Below are 16,213 nucleotides of genomic sequence, written 5' to 3' on the forward strand. Positions count from 1 at the left end.
GGGGCGCGCCGGGAGCCACCGCAGGGGGGCGGGGGCGGCGGACGGAAGGGTGGACACGCCCGCCAGCACTCCGCCCGGGCCGGGCGCGCGGCTGCGGGGGATCCCTGGGGCCCGCGGAGCAGCGCCGGGTGCCCGGCCGGGGGCGCCCCGCCTCCCCCGCCCGCCACCCCCGCCCACTCGGGCGCCGGTGATTGGCTCCGCCCGCCCCTGGCTGCGCGCCGAAGCCCGCCTCCCTCCCAGCTAAAGCAGACGGTACCCGGAGCGGAGCGAGCCAGAAGGGAGCATGGTCCCCGCGCCGCGGCCGCGCCAGCCCCCGCGCCGCCGCCGCCGTCCCCGCCGCCGCGGACCCAGCTGCAGCCCCGGCCCCGGCCGCGGCCCCACGGCGCCCGCGCGCAGCCCCGGCGGCCGCCTCGCCTGAGCGCAGCCCCCGCCCGGAGCCCGAGCCCCGAGCCGGGAGCCAGCCCAGCCCCGCGGCCGCCGCGGCTGCGGGGAGAGGGCGGGGGCGATGCTGCCGGAGCGGCCGCCGCCGCCGCCGCCTCGGTGAGAGCCGCGCCGCGCGTAGCCGCACCGGCTGCCGGGCTGAAGGACTGACTTCCCTCTCCGGGCATCCTCCCTGGGCTGCCGGGAGGCGGCGGCGGAGGAGGGGGAGGAGGACGAGGGGGGAAGGCGGACAGCAGGAACGCGAGGAGCTGGACCTGGATCCGTTTCTCCCGGCCAGGACCCGAGCGGCCCCAGCCACCGCTACCCGCCGGCGCCGTCCGCTCTCCATCAGCCCTCCCGCGCCCACCCGCGACCCCCGGCTCTCCGCGCGTGGGGCCGGGGCCGGAGCCGCGCGGCCGGAGGTAAGAGCCAGGCTAGGGCGCCACGGATGCGGCGCCGGGGACCCAGGGTCCTGGCGGCCGCGCGCGGCCGGGCCGGGCTTGGGAGCGGGGCCCGAGGACCCGGAACGCTGGGCTCGGCTCCCGCGGCGGCGGCGGCGGCGCAGGAGCCTCAGCGTCTGGACGCGCCAGGCTGCGGGAGCCCCTGCGCCTGCGCTGCTCCGGGGGGGAGGGGGGAGAACGGGGGGAAAAACTTCCTGCCCCCGGGTGTGTATGCATGGGGGGCTGCCCGGGGCCAGGGTCGCGGTGGTCAGGGATGCTGGAAGCTAGTGTGACCCCCGGCCCTGGGGCAGCCCCCCGGCTGGGCCTGGCAGCGCGTGTCCCTCTCCAGGCCACCTCCTCTGAGCAGCCCAGGGCCCGGCCCGGGGGCCAGGAGGAAGCACCGGAGGGCTGGACGCCCAGGAACGGCCGCTCGCTCTGCCCTTTGGGAGGTGCGCGCCACTGTGCAGCAAAAAGCCAGGTTGGGGTTTCTGCCCCCTCTCATCCTCAGACCCTGCAGTTGGGGACCAGATCTCTTCACTCAATCCCAAGTAACTTTCGAGGTAGAGGAGCTTGGAAACCATCGGGAGGGGACCCGCACAAACCTCGTCGTGACCCCCTTTTCCTTAACACCTTGAGGGTGCCACCGTATTTGGGGTCGCGGAAAGGAGAGCTTACGCGGATGGTGACCGGGCGAGGATGTGGTGTCAGGTGGGGAGGGCTTGTTTATGTGTGGGATAGTGTGCACTGGGAGATGTGTGATGTGGGCGCGTGGACGCGCGCCCCGGCTGCCGCGGGGGGTGCGGGGTGGTGGAGGGCTCACGTCCGGGTGTCCGGGCCCTGGCGCCAGCCGAAAGCGTGAGGTTCATCTGTGGTCGCAGCGCGGGTGCGGGCTCCGGGCAGCGCCGACCCCGGGGCCCGAGGGAGGGGCGCGCTCGCCGGGAGCCTGGAGAGCGGAGCCGAGAGCCGGGGTAGGTCCAAGGTAGCTCCCGGGGCAGGTCGGGACTTCGCTGCCTGCCTGCTGCCAACCGTCACGGAGAAGGGGATGCGGGCAAAGCGCGAAATCTCGGGTGCCTGAGTCCGCCCGCTGAGAAGACAGTTGTCGTTGCTGGGCACTGGAACCCGACAACATACGCGGTCCTTTGGCAGGTCCCCCCGGGGGTCCCCAGGGATGTTGATGGGTGAGGAGCCGCCGCCTGTGCCATCCCTGCTGCCTCTGCAAACGCTCTCCTCCCTCCCTACGGTGCTTGCGCCACGGCGCGCCCCAGGCGAATCGCGGACGCAGGTATTTATGTAGCATTAGGCGAGACCTCGGCGCTGGAGGGACCGCGCTGCTGAGGACGCGTTGCTGCTGCTGCCCGCGAAACTTCCACTCCGTGAGCTCAGGGACATTCAGGCTCCACAGCTGCTGGCTCCAGCCGCTCGTCAGCCGAGCTACTCTGGGATTCGGACTCCTCTTGCAGTGACAGATCTGTCCTGGTTACAGCTGTCTTTACCCTAATTTCAGTCTCTTTAAGTCATCTGTCTAGTCACTAGAGTTCCTGCCTTCGCCCTGTGGTCTGATCTCTAACTCAGCGCTAGGAGGGCAGATTTAAGGAATCATTTCCGCTTAGGACGAATGACAGCAGATTTAATTAGCCCACATCATTCCTGATGTTTTAAAAAAATTATACTGCAAGAGTCTAGAGCTAACTTTTTCACTCTTTTCGGGAGGTGGGCTGGTGAACAATTATATAGATTGTTTATCCTGAAATTGGGCAAAAAAAAAAAGTGATTACACACAGGTGAATACAGCTGGGTTGGTATGGATGTATTTGAGTAAGTCACATTATTTTATTTATACAGGTATGGAGCTGTGTGCCACTGATGAATATAGTCTCCGACCTAGACATTTTTCTGAGTGCACTTGATTTATCATCCTGCTGTAAATCAGAGAATTACTAGCGTGTGTGCCCTTAAACTCTATATGAATTTAATGGCATTTAAATTAGTTTATAGGCTGATGCATTTAACCAATTTTAATAACTTTTCTGCACAAACATCTAATGAACCATATTTGTCCATGATCAAGGAAAGGATTTTCTTCTGTGCAGTCTCTCCATTTCTAGCACAGTTAACAGAAATTTATGTCTCCAACTTTCATTTGCAAGCAACAATCCAAACGAAATACCTAGAGTTGTACTGAAATAAAATATCCTATGGTAGCCATGGTAACGAATAGATTAAGGGTTATTGGTTTTCATCTGTATGTGATGGAGGGTGGGGGGAGGAATCCAGTGTTGTCTTTTTAATTATGTTTCTAATGAGTGGTGGTCATACTTCAAGTACTCAGTGTGGAAGATAAGCCAGACCGAGAATTCAGTTCGGTGAGACGTTTATTGGAAGAAAGACTAGTAGAGCCCAAGAGAATGACTTCCGCTAACTGCAACTCCTCATATCTAGAAAGCAAATGGATAAAACCTTTGTTTTTCAAGTAGATGAGAATTGAGTCCGTTCCTTTAAGGTAAAAAAAAAATATATTTTGCTTTTAAGCTTTTATTACAGGGACCTTTTAAATCCAGCCCTTGTTTTCTAGGAATAAACATGTTAAAAGTGTTAATGTTGGTGTGGATTGAGTGTTACAGTTGTTATCCACACCTGTCAGTCTAAGTGAGGCATATCATTAGTCTATTCAAATCTTGCCTGTTTCAATATTCATGCATTTCCATGGTGATCCATTCCATCTTTGTTTACTTAGTCAACCTTATAAATCTTTGGCATCAATTATAGTTGTGCCATCTTTTTTTTCTTTCATTTATTAATTGATTTGGCCGCAAATCATTCCCATTTAAAGCATTTCCGTTTTTTTCCCTACCTCCCAAAAGTTTACACTATTCTTCATTACACACAGTTATAAAGGAGTTAAAATTTTTTAATAGACTCAGATAACACCACTGATGCTAATGTAGTTTTTTAGCATCTCATTTATATGTGTGTGTGTGCATGGGTATTTTTTTCCCCCTTCTTGCAAGCTTACGGTAAAGCTTTATGGCTGGGAGACATCATTCCAAAACAGCAGAATTGACTAAAGATTTTCTTTCCCCAACCTCCTTCCCTGCCGGACGTTCCTTCCTTCAGGAAGAGGAGGAGGACGAATGACTTCCGGCACTTTCACTTCACTTCCTTCCTACTCATCCCTTCCTCCTTCCTTCCTCCTTCCTTTTTTTCCTTCTTTCTTTCCCTCCTTCCCTCCCTCTCCCTCCTTTCTTCCTTCCTTTCTCCTTCCTTCCTTTACTTCCTTCTTTCTTCCCTCTTTCCTTTTTTTTTTTCTTACACTGGTATGATTCAAGGATTCTTTGTTTTCAGCTATATTTGGCTCAAAAAGACTTCTAGACTTTGTGTATTAGAATGGGCCCATGCTTCCAGGATCTTTTCTCTTCCTGTAGTAGCCAAAGTCAGAAGGTTCTGGAGCATCAGAGGATTTTTCAAATGCAATGTACATTTAGTTACAAGATACAGAGTCCTTAGGATCATAGTAGCACTGTAAGTTCACTGAACAGGCAATTTTGCTTAAAGCGAGTGATGATTTTGCTCACCCACTTTCAACTTTGCTTTCTAATGATGAAGGCCCATGCTAATCACAACTCCGTATACTTCAGAAATATCAAGGCAAGCATTAACACGCTACTGACTTATTAGGATCAGGCGAAGTAATTGGAACACTTAAGTTCAAAGTCAGATGGAGAAATGGAATTATTACCAACCCTGTGATTTTATAATCAGTCGACTAAGTGTCTACTTGGGGGTAGGGGTGGAAGAAACACTGTGTTTAAATAGTGTGAATAAGAAAATCCAGCCATGGGTTGTGGTGGCTGAGGATAAACCAAGGCAGAAACCATGTAGGATGACTAGAGAACAAGAAATCTTTGCAGACAGAAATAACACATGTAGACCCAAATGTTTAGAAACTGGAAGAATATTTGTAGTTTATGTAGAAGATGTCATTTGTTATTACTCGGTAAATCAGGGCTATTTCCTAATATGCTAAAAAAAAATATTTAGTGACATAATCTCTGGAAACTACTTTCATTTGAAGACATTTTACCATAGAAATGGTCTTAATAATTTTGACTGGGAAGAAGTATGCCAGAATTCTATACCTCCTCGTTGGTTCAAAAATGCAACTTTGAAAGCAAACTCCATGGTTCTTCCTACAACAGCTACACGTTTACTTTCCTAAACTCCTAGGTCAGAAAGGTAGTCTGACCTTTCTTCAAGGAAATCACTTAAAAACAGGGAACTTGATCACTAGAAGGAGTAACACTGTTATTCATTAAATAAACTTGATTTTCTTGGGGCATTTACTCTTTCAGGGTGAGAAGGGGAAGGTTTTTCATTTCCCACAGGAGCAGGAGAGGATATCTGTATGAAATTCAAATATTTCAGAGACTTTTACTCTGCAGCAGCCGATGATGACTCAAAAGCTAGAACAGGAACAGTCGCGCATCCTTACGACAGGGGATCAGGTCTGAGCCAAGAGGTCAGTTCCCCAAGCCTTGCAAGGCTGCTCTTGGGCCCACAAGTACTGGCATATAATTATTTTATAGAGCTGAAATTTTTAAATCATTGGCTCTTCGAAGGATATGCACATACACACAGAAATACATATATACACAAATATATATTCTGCCACTTTTATTTCTTTGTTTTAATTGTGGTGTAAAAAAAAAGCACATAACAAAATTTACCATCTCTACCATTTTTAAGTGTGCAGTTCAGTAATGTTAATATCTACATCGTTGTGCAGTGGACATCCGGAACTACCATTAAAAATCAGCTCCCCGTTTCCCCCTGCCCCAGCTCCTGGCAACCACCACTCCACTTTCTATTTTTTATAAATTTGATGACTTTAGATACCTCATCTAAGTGGAATCCTACAGGACACATCTGTGAACAGAGGCGTGCAAATATCTCTTTAAGATCTTGCTTTCAGTTCTTTGGGCTACATACCCAGAAATATATATTACACTAGTACATTATACCGATCTTGTGTTTAACAGATTGGTGAAAATGCAGTCAACAGCACACAGTCAGATAAAGAGTGCAGCAGAGGTGACTGACGTTTGTTCTTTTCCTGTGTATACATTTCCTTGCAGGTCTCTCCAGTCTCTTCGCTGTTTCTTTCAGGGCTTGCTTGAGTTGCGGTGACATTCCTGAGTGGGTAAAAGCATGGGCTTAGAGTTGGAGTTGAAGTCCAGTCTCTGGTGCCTACTAGCTGGATGACCTTGGAAAGATCCTCAGTCTCAGGAAGCGTCAGTTTTCTTTTAAGAAAGTGGAAGGAATAATCATGGCCGAGGTAACCCTGGTAAAACCTGCATGACAGTGTCTGGCCTGACAGAGAAGTGCTGGAGAAAAGAGAGCTTAGGTGACGTGGTAGTGATAGAGGAGGCAGCAGCAACCCTAAGATCTCAGAAACTGTAGACACTTATCCTATTAAATTTGATCATGAATGTATTCATGCACACCAGAGTATGTATGTATGTATGTGTAGGTATGTATGTATATAATGTAGTATTCTGTGAGTCTCGTTATCAGTATTTATTCTGAAAAGGATAAGAGATTTGCACAACAATTGCAATAGTTAAAAATATCCTTGAATGGATTTGATATATGAACTTTTAATTCCATTTTTATTATAATTTTAGCGTTGATGTCGAGTTCAGAGGTCAGTTAATCCACCTATTATTCAATCACCAAACCTATATTAAGCCCTAATAATAATAATAATAATAGTAATAATAATAGCTTCGAGATATGGCTGCCTTCCCTATTTTAGTACTTTACATATATTATCTCTAATCCTCATATCAACACTGCGAGGTAGGGATAATCTGCATTTTACAAATGAAGATGAGACTCAGAAAGGTAATCAGCTATCGATAGCAAGGCCACAAATCTAGGCACGTACAGCTGGGTTTGAACCCAGATATGTCAACTACCGGTGTGTCTGTCTTGTCTTTCGTGTGTGTGTGTGTGTGTGTGTGTGTGTGTGTCTGATATTTCAGACTGGGTCTCAATGCATTGGCACCATTTCACTTTGCCTGTTATGTGTGCATCCTCTCTGCCAATTAATATTTTAAATTAAACAATTTCATTAGAAGGAACGTGAGCTTAAATAAGAATATTTACCAGGTCCGACCAACATTCATCATGCTTTTATATTTGCCCACCTGCTCTCCTTTAACTCTGGTCCCTAGAAGGCTAATGGGAAAAACTTTTAGGTACTTGGATGGCATCTGTTTCCACATTGAGCCAGTATAATAAATAAATAGCAAATCAAACAATAGAAACAATGTACAAAGGATTAAGGATATATCCAAGACCCCCAAAGACTGGTCTGGGCTTGTTCACTCTTGAATCCCCAGTGCCTAGCACAGTACTGAGCATAGACCCCTTTAGTAAGAATATTTGCCTAGATAAATTTATCCAGAGACAGTGTCGGGTAATAGACATCAAAGCCTACATTTTGGATTTTTTTTTTTCACTCCGTGGCTGTGTAGTTATCTGTTCATGATTTTTCATTGTGTGGAATTTTAGATGCTATATTTGGCCATCTATCTATTAAATATGCTTGTTGATGAATTCTAACTAATCTAAATGGAATCTTCTAAGATTTATGGCTTGAGACTTTGAAGACTAATTTTCTTGTAGCTTCTTCATTCCAATGATAACTTCAATCTATCCAGCACTTTTGAGAGTCGACACAAAGTCCGTCCTTCATATCACACTTATTGGCAAGGTGTTGTCCCCACTCAGATTTTTTAATTTGTGGTATTTTACAAAAGCGTTGGTTTAAAGAAAAACATCTAGAAATCATATAGACCATCGTGAAAGGGCAGTAACACTGTATTTTCCAACTTCAGTCCTATTTTTATTCTTTAGACTGTTTTTTGTTTGTTTGTTTGTTTGGACTTTTTTTTTATTCGAAGATGAGTAGAGGGTGTAAATAAATAAGGCCTGGAACGGACCTCACCAAGACATGTTTGCTCCTTGTTTTAACTCCTCCAACCCTCGTTCAGCCAAGGAGTGACTTCTTCAGTATGAGATTCCCTGTAAGAAAGGCATGGTTGCTGGCCCGCCATCAAACCTGTAGCTAAGTCGTGGTGCATAAAATGCTGGGCGAGGGCTAGACGGCAGAGCGGGGGCTGTCCCTGGGTTGGCACAAGCTGCTCCCGGGTGCCTTGCCTGTCCAGCTCTGCCACCCCTGCCTGCCTTCCTCCCAGGGTTGTTTCTACCCTAAAGGTAAAATCAGGCATGAGGAGCTTCCTTTTCCTTACAGCACCCCACAAAGCTCTTAGAAGCAGGGTAGGGGGCGAGGGTGGTGTGGGTAGAGCAGACAAGAGGACTCTCTACCTCGGTCTTATGAAAAGCCAAGGCTAAGGCATCCGAGCAGCCCGCCCTGCCTAGAACGTGACTGCCGTTTGGGGTGGGCTGTGGAGACGGGTGCATTTTTGTGTACCCCCTCATGCCTCTCCCTGGTGCTGGGAGAGAGCTTCAGGGTCTTGGTTCACGAACCTCATATCCACATTCGTCTCAAGGCCCTTTTATTGCAGTTCTGCACCGTTTTGACCTCTCGAGGTTTGGGTGGGTTATTTTGCCACTGAATTAGCTTGCTTGCCTGTGGTAGGTTATTTTGCCATTGAATGAGTTTAGGAGTATGAAGAAATGTAGAATGACCATGCTCTGATTCTGACTTTCCAAACCAAAAGGAAGGGCCCCAGAATCTGGGAAGCGTTAAGTGCCACATGGGAAAGCTGGGCCGGTGAGGCAGCGTGCATCGTGTGCGTCTGGCCGATCCTGCTAGCGAAGAGCCTGCTGTAGGAGGGGTGCTGTGATCTGTTCGGTTCATGCTATTCCAACCGGCACTAATCATCAAAACTTGAAAAATATCCAAACCGTGAAAGGAACATATTTCTCGCTGAAGTCTAGGTGTGCCAAGTAAAAGCGCCAAAGCTTCTCGATCTACCAGTCTATGGCAACGCACTGCAAAAAAAATAAAAAAGGGGAGCACATGGATTGTCTTCATGCAACATGGAGAGACTGCCTTTCTCCACAACTAAATGGCACTAAGATTTAAAATTTCCTCCTCGGTTCCCGGAGGAGAAAAATTATTTTCATGGAAGCCATGCTTCATGGAAGTCTTATAAGCTAAAGGGACGTCTCCTCCCTGGCCCCAGGTATCTAAAAGGGTCTGCTCTGGTACCTCTAAAGGAAAGGTCTGGCAGTTCAGGGGCCCATGGAGGGATCATGTGACTGGGACATGAGGAGAAGATCGCAGGCAGCCATGGAGAGAATATTAGGAAAGCAGCTTGAGCTACTGCCCTGCTGGGATAAAGACAGGCAAACCCGACATCCTGTGGCAAGGGCCCAGCCCTGGGTTTCTAGGTGACAGCCCATGCCTCCTCTCCTTACATCGCCAGCGAGAAGGGCGACCCAGAGCCATCACCCTGCTCAGGTTCCCACCTCGCAATTTAAAGCCTGTCTCCTAGATTCTGTAGAAACTACAAAAAGCTGTCTCGTTGGTGAGAACTCTTAGGGGAGGATGCGAGGGTGGGGTGGGTGCTCGCCGAACGGTGAGGTCCCAGTTCTAGAGCTGTCGGCGTCGGCCGTTTCATTCCAGGGGTGCCTCCCAGGATGTCTGGCCGTCAGAAGCGGAGTTTGATATCTGGAATAGACACCGGGCCACATTTGGTCTCCTTGGTCCTAGGAAAGCGGGGAGGCGGTTGCCTGCCTGACCCTTTGCTCCTGTGCTCCAGGTGACCAGCAGGCCGCTGGGGGTGGGGACTGGCATAGAGGAGGGGGTGTGAGATTGACATCCAGGGGCTGAGCATGTGACGATGGGGAGGGTAAGACTGGGTTTTCAATTCTGAATGAAGGTACAATTAAAACTTATGTACTTTCAACTCAACAACAGGCAGGCTGATTAAAAAATGAGCGAGGTCTCAAATAGATATTTCTCTAAAAGAAGATCTACCAAGAACCGATAAGCACACGAAAAGATGCTCAACACCCACTAATCATTAGGGAAATGCAAATCAAAACCACAACGAGATACCACTTTACACCATTAGGATGACTATTATAAAAACAAACAAACACAGAAAATAACAAATGTTGGTGAGGATGTGGAGAAATTAGAACCCTTAGCTGCTCATGGGAAGGAAAAATGGTGTAAGCGCTGTAAAAAATGGTATGGCCGTTCCTCAGAAACTTAAACATATAATTACCAAGTGATCTGGCGTTCAACTTCTGGGTTTATATCCAAAAAAAAAAAAAAAGAAAGCAAAGACTCAAATAAATATTTATACACCTATATTGATAGCATTATTCCCAATAGCCCAAATGCGGAAGCAACCCAAGTATTCATCAATGGATATGGGGATAAATAAAATGTGAACTACATATTACATATATTTATATATATATATACACACACATATATACACATGTGTGTGTGTCTCTATATATATATATATGGAATAGTATTCAGCCTTAAAATGGAAAGAAATTCTGACACATGCTACGACATGGATGAACATAAACGACATTATGCTAAGTGAAATAAGCCAGTCGCAAATGGACAAATACCGTGTGACTCCACTTATGTGAAGCAGCTGGAGTAGTCAGAGTCATAGAGACAAAGTGGAGCAGTGGCTGCCAGAGGCCGGGGGTGCGGGGCAGGGAGTCATCGTTCAGTGGGCACAGGGTTTTAGCCTGGGAAGATGAAAAGGTTTTGGGGATGGAGAGTTACGGTAGCTGCACAACAACGTGAATGTACTCGATGCTGCTGAACTGAACATTTAAATGGTTAAAGTAATAAATTTTATGTTACATACTTTTACCATAATAAAAAAGTAAACTTCTAAACATATCCCAACTGGTCCTTCTAATAAATTCTTTGACCTATTTGCTTAGGGGGGAAAAAGCATTTACTGGAACAGTGCGGCAATGGTTTTTGAGCACTTGCTATGTACCTAGCCCTGTGCTGAGCATTGTGTTTATTTGTGTGTTTAATTCGTGGTGTAATTGTTGAGGCAGTACCATGAAATCCACAGATCTTAAGTGTTCAGTTCACTCTGAGTTTCAATAATGGAATATACCTCTGTAGCCACCATCTGAAACAAAACATAAAGCATTCCCATGGTCCCAGAGAGTTTCCTTCGTGCCCCTCTCCAAGCAAAGCCCCTTCTCCCCTGCCACTTTCTAGTGTCGGTCACCGCAGATTGGCTTTGCCTGCCGTCGACTTGCGTAGACACAGAAACCTACAGTGTGGACTCTTTTGTGCCAGCTGGTTTCACTCAGGATGCTGTGTCTGCCATTTGTTTACGTTGACACATGTCATGTTAGTTCTTTTTTATCGCTAAGTAGTATTCCAAGGCATGGTTCCACATTTTGTGTGTCCATTATCCTGCGAATGGACACTGGGTGGCACTGTATTTAGAGCAGCAGGTGAGGGTGTTAGCTGGCTTCCTGGGCATGTCCAGGCAGGTGGAATTATCACACACGTGCTCCATGCTGGGGGGAGTCCTGCTTGATTTGACTAGCCACACACCTGGAATCGAAAGGTCTCCAGGTAATGGTATTTCAGTGGTTTCCACTAAAAATATGACATTCGGTAGACCAGATACATGCGTTGCAGCTGAACAGATTTCTCCCCTGGAGGCATGTCACACAGAGAGCTAAATCTCTATCGGGAGGCTGCTTGGTGACTTTGCCCTGAGGACAGGAGGTTGCTGGGTGGTCTTCAAGGTCAGTGTCCTTGAGCTGTGAGTACACCATACCCTGTTCATGCCAGTCACATGCAGAACTGACCAGATGTGTTCAGGGCAGGGTTTGGGGGCCGGAGGGTGGCGAGGGAGGTGTCAGTCCTCAGCTCTGGCCCTTTCTCCCTGGTTCAGAGCCTCAGGGCAGGCTGACATGTTCTTTCTGTGGTCATGTTAATGCCTTTAGTGGAGACAGAAGCTCAAGAGCTGTCCTCTCCGTAGGGTGACTTCACCGTCTCTGTTTTCACCCATTCTCTGGTGAGTCTATATTCTCGCTCTGAGATCAGTGTCCCTCATTTCCACATTGGTGACCTGTGTCTTATCTCATGAACTAGTGAGTCCTTATGGTAAGAGCCATGACTTTCGTTGCCAGGGTTCACAGGAGAGGGCCCAACATCCTAGCAGGACCATCTAGAAATGTTAAGGTCTTTGGCAAGTTACTTCATCTCTTAGAGCATAGCTACCTCCTGTAATGACACTAATACCAGCTTTGCTGCCCTAGGTCCTACCTGGAACAGGCCTGTAAGGGGTTGGGGGTGGGAGGGTAATTCCTGCCTTCCAGGAGCCCAGAGGAAGTTCTCTGTGAAAGCTGAATTCAGTCACTCCCCCGATTGCCACATTCCTGGGCAGTGCCTCATCACATGACGTAGATGATACAAGCAGAGAGAGTATGAGTGACAGCTCACTGGTGCTCTGCAGTAGAGAACAGAGACACAGGGGCCTGATCAGGGCAAACCGTGGTCACTGGGAAGCCCCGTGCAGCAGGGAGAATTTGGAAGACGCCCAAAGGCAAGTGCATTTATGATGATCTCCCTCCACTCAGCAGCCTCACGCTGTACCCCTAGGTCCCATCCCAAGTCCACCAGCTCCCAGGTTCAATACAGCTAACAATCTGCTCCCTCCTGCGAGAAGTAAGCTTGCAAGAGCCATCCTGGGTTTGCACAGTGATTCCTAAAGGATGCATTGCTCCGAATTCACCTGAGAGACGTTGGGGACATGGCTGGGGGATGCACGAGCCCTGTGACTGTGGTCGGCACCCTAAACGGAGCCCACAGTGTTCATGCTCATGGGACGGGGGAATGGAGGGTGGAGCCCCCCTTAGCAAGCCAGGGCCTGAGGGGTGGTGCCCACCAGGGGACACAGGGAACTATGCCCCTGACAGGGCTAGAGAGCAGGAAGAGAGCACTGATCGCGGGGGGCCGTCAGCTGGCTCCAAGGAGCCACTCCCTCTCTCTGGCCAGGCCGAGGTCACCCTGGTCCCTCTCTCTCTTGTTCCTCCTCTAGAAGGCTCTCACATCTCTCACCCCAGGTCAGAGGAACCCCACCCACGGAAGTTACCTGGCCCGGGTTCTCCAGGTAACTGCTTCCTGGGTGCCGAGCCGACTGTGCGCTCCGGGGCGAGTTGACCGCGTCGCCTTCTGTTTATAGTCCTTCGTTGACTTTCCCTAAGTGCCCAGGCCATTGCTGGGCACACGTCACAGCCAGAACAAATGAGCCCCAGAGGAGGGGAGTGCCATGTAAGTCTTCCCAGGCAGAGGCAGAGCTGGGACTGGAATCCCAAACCCTGAAACGTGGGAAGAGCACCCCGGACAATGCGGGGAGGGGCGGGAGCGAGCGGTCTGGCCGAGGACTCTTCTCCTGGGAGCCTGGTGCTGTGCCAGGCTGGCCTGGGTGGGAAGGTGCAAGCCCTGGGGAATTTCCCCCTCTCTGTCCTGCTTATTGTCACGTGGAAGTAGGGATGATTTCCCAAAATATGTGACAAGGCAAGAGATCCCTCCACCAGGATGTGGAATGGCTGTGCATCCAAATGTGAGCCATGAAACGATGATCTTCGCTCTATTTTTTGCTGCAGACCAGACACAGATCTCCCCAGGCCACCTGGCTGGTCATCTTAAGCCCTGGGGCCTTGGGGTCTTTGGCCAAACCCCAGCCTGTATTTGGCTCCCAGGTTTTGCCCCCGCCAGTCCTTTTTACGCCCCACCCCCACTCCTCCCCCAGATTTAATTCTCCCCTCTGCCCAGCTGTGACCGCACAGCCCCGTTTATCTGGGGGAAAGCCTGTCCTTGGAGCCCGTGTTTGGGCGCTGGGTGGGGTCGGCAAAAAGGAGGTGTGAAAGCCATTTCTTCTGATCAGGAAACCATAAGGAAAAATGCAAAAATGCTTCTTTGGGGACTGAGAACAAAATTTCTAAAGCGATTTTATCACGAGTTTGGTTCTTTGAGAATATAATTTTTAAGACGGAAACTTGGTGAATCAAAAGAGATCAGGGGCATGTATACTATGATGTCCAACATATAAAACAAAAGAGAACATAGAAAAAAAGACTGAAAATATGCATGATGTTAGCAGTAGTCACCCTACTTTTAAATTCTCCCGATTTTTAAAAACGATCGGCGTGTTTATTATCATAGGAAAAACAAAGGCTTGTCTAACAAGGGAAAGAAATTTAACTACAATAAGAAGGTTAATTTTTGCTACCTGCAATAAGCGTCTGTGTACATGCCCACACAAATACTGACGAACATATGAAAAGGACAGGCCGTAATGAGGAAGAAATTTTTAAACATCCTGTTTTAAAAGAGAGGAAGGAACAAAATAAGTTTCATATAATCCCACGTGAAAATATCCATCCCAGGGACTCTCGGGCACCATAAATGAACAGTTTTCTCACGGTTCTGTTTCATCCTGGGGCTCCTGCAGGATCCCAGATTGGGGGTTGAGGGGGGGGTGCTTTCTTCTTAAAGGTACCTAAGCTAAAGCAGGATCCAGCATTTAAAGCCTGCCTTGCTGAATCCAGTGCCAGCCTTCTCAAATAACTGTGCCCCCAAGTGGTCACTTGCGCCTACGTTATCTCCAGCAAAAAGGTTGCAATTCACCAAGTCCTGGACCGCGGGGCGACTTTTTTTTGTTTAAATCATTGCCCGGAATCTATTACAATTTAATAATGATGACGATGATAATAATACATGACACAAAGGAATGAGAAAGGGAGGAAAAAAAACAAATTGCTCGCGCGCACACGTGCGTGGGTGCGTGTGTACGTGGGTGCATATCCAGTCACAGAGGGTCCTGTCCAGGAGCAGTGAGGATAGCTGTGAGCAGAGTCATCCCAAGAATTCCAGAGACTTCGCCTCCTTCTCGTGAGTGCTCACTCCCCCGTGCCTTTGACAGCCTGCTTCTCCGCAGCAATAGTTCCATGATAGTCTCCTTGGCAGTCTGCCAGAGGCTGTAAGTGTATAGAGAATTGTGTTTTAATAGAAGGCTTTACCTCTGATACAGATTTAAAATGAGGAAGAAACTTTCTGTTCCTCAGCCACAGTGAAATGCATTTTGCTTCTTGTGAAATGCTGGTGATTACAAGCTCATCTTACATAATTTTATTATTTTCAATTGCTGCCTGTCAGTCTCAGGTGATGGTTTCCTGGGAGCGGAAAGGAGGCAGATTCTGGGTGACGATAAAAAAAAAAAAAAGTCACCCAGTCATTAGCAAATCGTACAGAAGTTTAGAAAGGAGAATAATTATCTTTGCAACGATGCTGTTTAAGATAATCAGAAATCGCATTGCTAAGTGAGACACAGTGATGTGAATTGAGTCCCATTTAATGGCCTTTTAGAAAAAGTATTTTCGTTTGAACAAAGGCTGGTGCTCGAAAATTTTCTTTTTAATCTTTAAATCTAATGAAGGAATTCTCTTGAATAACCACATATTCAGAAATCTGTGATGCTACCGGAGGTGGTCCACTGTCACGCCCACAAGAGGGCATTTTCTCATCAACTACTGTAGAAACGATTTGTTTTGTGAGGAGAAACTGGGAGGCCTGGGGGAAGGAGAGTGTTAATCAGGAGCAGGGGATGGAGAGCTGCTTGCAATTGAGTTGTGTGCATGTTTCCACTTAATATATCCTGCTGGTGTGTGAGCCCGCCCTGCCGGCCAGGAATTCTGCTCACTGTGTTTACTGTTTTGAATGTCTTATTCCCAGAATGACTAGGCACCAAAGGAAACCTTCACAAGAGTTTTCTCCAGATACAAGGTCCCACGTGCTAGTAGGCAGCTCGTATGTAGCGCATATAGGTAGGATTCATTCCTAGAGCTGGTATTAGCCATCAGTGACTTTGGTACTAAATTCGATTTTCTGATATTTTAAGATGCGACAGAATTCTCCAGTACAAAGAGCCCTCCACCTTCTCCAGCACCAAATTCCTTCCTTTATTTATTCAACAAATATTTAGTGAGCACCTCTAACTATGAGTCGACATTGAGCCATTCTAAGACCCTGTCCTCACAGAACATACATTCTCCGTAGGGGACCTAGTACGAAAAGAGAAAACAAATAAACGCTGAACTACGATCGATCGAGATCATTATAAGCCCTATGTGGGAAAAGGAAAGAAATAGCTCTTTTGGATTGGGTAGTTAGAAGTTGGGTACTTCTCTGAAGAGTTACAAATAATATTCTAGCTTTGTTCAGTCAGCACTAATACTATTTGGATTACAAACATGATAAACCTTTAAACACCTTTTTTGTCTTCAAATAAGTTAGTGTTTTCATTAAC

General features: G+C 48.1%; 1 protein-coding gene across 1 annotated transcript in view; it reads left to right on the plus strand.

Moving 5' to 3' along the window:
* The first annotated feature begins 548 nt into the window (after positions 1 to 548).
* Positions 549 to 16,213, plus strand: part of KLHL29 (kelch like family member 29) — a 267,976-nt gene continuing 252,311 nt past the window's right edge. Inside the window, exon 1 of the mRNA XM_016121718.2 lies at positions 549 to 842. The gene's annotated coding sequence lies outside the window, so the exon portion shown is untranslated. The remainder of the gene's footprint in view (positions 843 to 16,213) is intronic.

The sequence above is a fragment of the Rousettus aegyptiacus genome, unplaced genomic scaffold (genome assembly GCF_014176215.1).
Source record: "Rousettus aegyptiacus isolate mRouAeg1 unplaced genomic scaffold, mRouAeg1.p scaffold_m13_p_7, whole genome shotgun sequence".
Classification (NCBI taxonomy): domain Eukaryota; kingdom Metazoa; phylum Chordata; class Mammalia; order Chiroptera; family Pteropodidae; genus Rousettus; species Rousettus aegyptiacus.